Here is a 7,500-nt window from a genome sequence, read left to right on the forward strand (position 1 = left end):
AACCAGAATAGATTTTGCTTGATATCTAACATAATGTATCAAAGGATCCTTGAAGATCCGTAAGATAGCCGAAAAATAATTAGCAAACACTTTGACAAGATGTTCGATTTTTCCATAGAAATATATTCGCTCAAAAAAGCCCCTATAAGAAGTTAATCGTATATGAGAAGATTGGTTACGTAGAAAAAGGAAAATGGATTCGTATTCACATACATAAGAATTGTATAGGAACAAGACTAATCTTCGATTTCTTTTTGAAAAAAAAGAAATCAATTTTTTTGAAGTACTAAGACTATTCAAATTACAATACTCGTGAAAAAAGAACCGTAATAAATGAAAAGAAGAGGCATCTTTCACCCAGGAGCGAAGGATTTGAACTAAAATTTCCAGATGGAGGGGATAGGGTATTAATACATCTGACACATAATTTAAATGTGGGAATTTATCCTCTAAAAAAGGAAATATTGAATGACTTGATCGTAAATTATAAGATTTTGCGATTTCTTCTTCTTTTAAGGAAGATACTAATCGTAGGGAAAATGGAATTTCCACAATGACTGCAAACCCTTCTGATAACATTTGAGAATACAAATTGTTATTGTACCCACAAAAAGGATTTTTGTTATAATAATTAGTCGACAAAAAAAAAAAATGATTCTGGTGATACATTCGAGTAATTAAATGTTTTACCATTAGTAAACTGGATTTTTTGTCATAACCAGAATTTTCCAACAAAATGGATCCATTTAAAAAATGATCATGAGAAAATGCGTAAATATACTCCCGAAAGATAAGTGGGTATAGGAAGTCACGTTGCCGAGATTTCTCAAGTTCTAAATATCCTTTAAATTCCGCCATTTAAAATTTCATTTGAACTGGGGATACGATAATGGGATTTATTGGGTTATCAAATGATACATAGTGCGATACAGTCAAAACAAGGTATTACAGTAAAATAAAGAATAATAATAGATACCTCGTAAATAGGTAAGACTTATCAACGGACTCTCTATCCTCTCTTTTCTTTTGTCATCTAATTGGTTTCTATTTTAGGATAAAAAAGATGGTTAGAAATCCTTTATTTTTTCAACCCAATCGCTCTTTTGATTTTGGAAAAAAACTCTTTATCAATATACTGCTTCTTCTACACATTCCCCTCTACCTCATAACGTAGAGTAACTAATAGTTAGGACTTAGAAAAAAATGGATAACTCACTCATAAGAAAAGTCCTTCCCGCATCAAGCACTAATATAGTTTTAACGTCTAATTAGATCGGCGAATCATTCAAATTAAGAACATAAGCCCGTTACTTTTTATTTCTCTATAATTGGAGCATAGTGCCCTATCCATTTATTCATTCGACCCGACTTTACTTTTTTTTCCGCATCAAGAATTCAAACAAGTTTGGCCTAATCTAGTAAGGTAAAAATATTACTAGAATTTTCCATTAATACGACATGCTGCTTTTTCCATTCATTCCTTTCAGGATCAGTCGCGGTCTTACAAACTCTACCGATAGTATGGACGAATCTGTTACTTCATAGAAATGTGTAAAAGATGCTAGCCGCACTTAAAAGCCGAGTACTCTACCATTGAGTTAGCAACCCCAAAATATGAAAAATTTTTCTGTGTAGATACAATCGGAATCAAAATAACAAAAGAAATGAAATTAGATGACGTAATCAAAATATTGCAATAAAAAAAACTTCTTATATCACTTACACAAAAGTAATTTTTTGTATCACAAAAAATACAATGAGACCATCATGTGCGTGAAAAGCAAGGGTCATGAAAGGGAGATAACTAGCTTCATTTATACACAATCGGATTATATTTGTTTGATACACTGTTGTCAATATTAATGTGAATAATGAAAAACGCCTATAATGGACAAAACAAAAGAATTATAAATGAATAAAAAACAAATGGAAATAACAATTTGAGTTGAATAACTATATTTAACTAGATAAAGTTAACAAAATAGAATAAGAGAAAATATTCTAATAATAATAAATTCTATTAAAATAATAGAAAAGAATTAAAAAAAACTACGTACTTAGATTGGCACTATAGAGATAATCAACATAGATAGACATAAAAGATGTAGGCGAAAGAAGAAATTAAGGAAGAAGTAGAAAAAAATATATCGGGTTTGTGGATTGAATAAACCCGATATATTTTTTTTCTATTCATCTTAGATCAATTTATATCAATAAAATAAAAATCGATTTTTTCATTAGCGAAGACGCAATTTTAAGGTAATAAGTGTATAGTATGAATAGAACAAGAGAGAGGGGGAAATACTAAAGAAAAGGTTAGTCAAAGCTATATACAAGTTAAGTTATCACACCCTCGTTTTTTTATTTCATTAATAAAAATGGAATTTCGGTTATTGATTAAGGTGAAGTTCCGTAAAAACACCTGCCTTCTTTAAAATATCATGAACAGTTCCTGTAGGTTGAGCACCCTTTCAAGGAAATATAGAATAGCAGGAACATTTAAATAGGTTTGATTCTTTATCGGATCATAAAAACCCACTTTACGAAGATCTCTTCCTTCTCTTCGGCATCGAACATCAATTGCAATGATTCGATAAACGGCTCATTGGGATAGATGTAAATTTTAAGTACCCCCCCCAGAACCGTATAAGAAGTTTTCTCCTCGTACGGCTCGAGGAAATTCAAAGTTATGTATAGAATTCTAATTAATGTCAAATAGATCTATAGATTATTAAATCAATTAGACTATGATTTAAAAATTTTTTTCTTATTCTTTTGTTTTTCTTTTGAAAAAAAAAACTCATTCTTATCCCCATAACTCAAGTTGGATAACTCTCACGCAAAGGAAAAAAAACCCTTAAGCTTAAGCATTTCATTTATTGAGCGGTCTCTAACCTCTTTATTTTTGCCTGTCTCCGTTAGAATCTATTTCGATTCTTCATTCTGATCTAGTTTAGTTATTGAGACAATTGAAAAAGATTTTTACTTGTTCCGGGATCCTTTATCCTTTCCTTGAATCATTGGGTTTAGACATTACTTCGGTGATCTTTAATCGTTTCAAAATGGTAGCAACATACCATTTTTTTTGATTTCCTTTTTATCAAAGAATCATATAAATAATGGATTCTCGTGTGATACACTTTTAATCCAATTTGATGTTTGAATTTGAAACTTGTTCGAATTGGATCCTTTCGATTTGTATACCGAACCTATACTTACGAAGTAGTTTTAACTTATTGATTGACACTAACCCTAGATCTCTGCCCTTGATAAATGAATCAATACTTTCTACTCGAGCTCCATCATGTACTATTTACATCAAAAACCCTAAAAAAAAAAAAGAGCTCGAGTGCAACCGAACAAACTATGTCGAGTCAAGAGCATCTTCATTCCTATATAATATAAAATGGTGGGTGTAAGAATCCACAGTGGATCATGTCCTTCAAGTCGCACGTTGCTTTCTACCACATCGTTTTAAACGAAGTTTTACCATAACCTCTAATTTCTTGGAACTGGTATGTAATTGATTCATTTATGGAATCATGTATAGTCATTGGGTTAGTTGGTCCATAGTAATCTATACTCTTATGACATGGGTAGTTTTTGAAAAAGTCTTAGCAATACTTCAATTTATTGAAACCCATATTTTATTGTATATATTGTATCAATAACATTTTTTTGTATGAGTGCAATATTTATTTCTCTATATATAGATATTTTCTAGATAGAGAGAGATTTTTTGAAATTTCTATAAAATCAATTAAGAAATAATTAATTACGAATAATTAAGAATCTCCATTTTTCAATTTCTTCATAGAATGGATTCACGAGTTTAACACTTCTTCGAGTACCAAGGACTCATAAGAAATAATTAAAAAGATTTACTTGATTGAAAATTTACTACCTAAATATTATATTATAATATTATTTGAATAAATTTTTGTAAAGGATTTATTACATTTGATTATGATAAATAAATGTATATTCGGGATTAACCCATCAATTAGATAGATCTAAAATAAAAAAAAAAAAAAGAAATAAAACGATAAAAATAGATAATAACAATACATACATATCAGCATTTTCTGCCTAGTTTATTTAACTTAAGAGACTCAATAATCTTTCCTTAAAATAAAGTGAAAAAGATGTATGAATTGTTACTTGGATTTACAATTATTCATTACAGACAAACATACGAAAAAATGAGGTGAAAAGAAATACATAATATGTTACATATGTAACTTGATTCTTTGTTAATCAGATTCGGGCAGATATTCAAATTGATATCTTCCGTTATGGATTAACTCCTATCTACCCCCAATTAGATCGAGTAGATGCATCATAAATAAAAAAAGGATCCTACGGGGGACTGGACTAGTTTCGGAGGTGCTAGACTATCTTGTATAAGGCGAAAGTCAAACAGATCTAGAGTAAACGATTGTTCCTACCTATTTTTTTTTATTTGACTCTAAAATTTAGTACCCTAAACCCTAAATAGGTCTTAAGTTTCTTAAGACCATTAATTCAATTCCATTAGTGCCAAAAACACAAGACCTTCGTGTTTATAATTCAGAAATCCACAGAAAAAAAATACTCGGGTTTCACAAACCATTTAAGAGATAGAGAATAATAGAGGCTTTCGCATTTCTGAAATGCATCATTATAAGAAAATAATAAAGAACAATCACATTCGATCTATATTTAGACTCTTAAGCATAAGGTTGTTTAAAACGGCAATCTATAGTCTGATATCGAATATTTTTCCATATATCTTATAATATACTATTATTATATATAATAATAATACGCATACTCTGGGACGGAAGGATTCGAACCTCCGAATAGCGGGACCAAAACCCGTTGCCTTACCACTTGGCCACGCCCCATTTATATTCAACACTAATAAACACTAATATTGGTAGTGCTTAGTCGTCAATTCCAGTACAAATATTTATAGAATAAATTAGATTGTTGCTCAGATTTTGATACGTTTATAGATCCAATTAAACTCAATTTATTGATCATTACATATAATTCCATTAAGATATTGTATGAAAGTAGGATTTCTTCTATTCTCGTTTTATTTGAGAATTGAAGGATTTTTGATTGGCTGAGTTCAAATCAAAGAAAGGTTTTTTGACCTACTTTATGTTATTAATTTTTCCCTTATCCCTTATATCATAGCAATAATAGGGGATTAATAACTCAATCAAATCAAAAGAAATACAATTATCTTCAAGAACAAAGAAAAAAAAATTGTTATGCTTAATATCTTAAGTTTCATCGGTATCTGTCTTAATTCTTTCCTTTATTCAAGTAGTTTTTTCGTCGCCAAATTGCCCGAGGCCTACGCTTTTTTGAATCCAATAGTAGATGTTATGCCAGTAATACCTCTATTCTTTTTTCTATTAGCTTTTGTTTGGCAAGCTGCTGTAAGCTTTCGATAATATTTTTAATACTGTCCGAGACAAATTCATGATTTACTAGAAAAAAAAAAAAAAAGATTCTAACTAGTTATAAGATCAGATAAGTTGTACATACAGTCTGAAGCTTTAAGTTGAATCCAATATTGAAATTATTCTATAGCTATGATAAATCTGGATCACTCTCATTTTCTTATTCTTACTTTTTTCCTTTGAACGACCCTCTTCGAGTCCCCCACAATATAGAATTGTGGGTATGAAATCCAATTTTGAGTAATCAAGGACTCAACTCTTAAAATTTTTTCCTATTTATAGAAATAACTTCACTGCATTTCTTGGTGTCAAACCAGATTAAAATAGAGAATCTATTCTCTTAAAAAAAAAATGATCTTGGAGATTGTGTAATGCTTACTCTCAAACTATTTGTTTATACAGTAGTAATATTCTTTGTTTCTCTCTTCATTTTCGGATTCCTATCTAATGACCCGGGACGTAATCCGGGGCGTGAAGAATAACAAAATCAGATTTTTTTTCCTTGCTTGATTTTGAAATGTTCTTAACATTTTATCTATTCCACATCTTTCCTCAACTATAAAAAAATACCAAGTAATTGACAGAAACGGAAAGAGAGGGATTCGAACCCTCGGTACAAAAAAATCGTACAACGGATTAGCAATCCGACGCTTTAGTCCACTCAGCCATCTCTCCCCAAATTGAAAAAGGATAATTACTATGATACATTGTATAAAAAATAGAAAATAAAGGCTTGAAAAAAGCCCTTCTTTATCTCTCTTTATTATCTTTATCTACCCCTTTATAGATATATAATTTCATTATATTGATATAGATAATTATCTAGATATATCGATGGATATCTATCAAATCGATAAAAACTTTTTTTTATTAGGAATTCCATTTAGATAAATTAGATTTCATTAGATAAGGGCTCAAAAGAAGAGATATCTTCAATCCTAATATATAAATAATACCAATATATTAAAGATTCATAAAAATATTTATAAATAAAAAGAAAGTACCTTTTTTAGTTTATTTCATCCGAAAAGCCCTTTTCTTTTTATTTTTAGTTCCACGGCCTGGCCTGGTCAGTACCTAGCCGGGCTTTTTTTGTTCCAATAAATCGTAGATCAAATTATTTATTTGATTTGAAAATGTTTTTGAAAAAAAAAAAAATAGAAACAACAAGAATCCTAAGAAGATTTATTATTTCAATTCCTATGATACAGAAAAAGATGATATAGAATCAAGGTTCGATTTCTTATTATTATTTTTTAGTACTTTACTAGAATAAAAAACTTGTTAATTAGTTAATTAAAACGAGTCCTCTTTTCCTAATCTCATTAGTGGCCCTGATGAAAATACGTCAACGCTCAAATTTTCATGATTATTTTCTGATCCGATCTTTTTATTACTTATTAATACGACTTATTTTCGTCTTCGACAAAAGGTCCATTTATATACAATAATTGCATTGTAGCGGATATAGTTTAGTGGTAAAAGTGCGATTCGTTCTATTAATCCCTTAATAGTTAAGGGATCCTTCGGGTTGATTAATATTCCGATCAAAAACTTTATTTCTTAAAAGGATTTAATCCTTTACCTCTCGATGAAAGATTCGAGGAAAAATAAAAATTCTCGTGATTTGTATCCAAAAATATGTTCTAAATTGAAAAAATTGGATCATGAAATTACGAAACATAATTTTATTGAATTGGATCAATACTTCCAATTGAAGGAATAAGGGATCCATGGATAAAGGTGGAATTTTTTCTAATCGTAACTAAATCTTCAATTTTTTCTTTGTATAAGGGAGATTGAAGCAAAACAAAATAGCTATTAAACAATGTCTTTGGTTTACTAGAGACGTCGACATCGTTTTTTTAGCTCGGCGGAAACAAAATACTTTTCCTAAGGATTATATTAAATAGAAATAGGGAACGAAATAAATAACTGGAAAGATTGTTATAATCTCCTCTTGTATAGGGATCATCTATAAAGCGGGTCCTTTTGAATGCATTCAGACGGAAAGGCTGACATAGATGTTATGGATGGTATTTTT

General features: G+C 29.8%; 1 non-coding gene across 1 annotated transcript; it reads right to left on the reverse strand.

Annotated features, from left to right (window-relative positions):
- Positions 1–6,043: 6,043 nt before the first annotated feature.
- On the reverse strand, positions 6,044–6,131 carry TRNAS-GCU (transfer RNA serine (anticodon GCU)). Its single transcript has one exon. It is a non-coding gene; the product is annotated as a tRNA-Ser (tRNA).
- Between the last annotated feature and the right edge of the window lie 1,369 nt (positions 6,132–7,500).

This window comes from Cucumis melo, unplaced genomic scaffold, assembly GCF_025177605.1.
Source record: "Cucumis melo cultivar AY unplaced genomic scaffold, USDA_Cmelo_AY_1.0 utg000180l, whole genome shotgun sequence".
NCBI classification, from domain to species: domain Eukaryota; kingdom Viridiplantae; phylum Streptophyta; class Magnoliopsida; order Cucurbitales; family Cucurbitaceae; genus Cucumis; species Cucumis melo.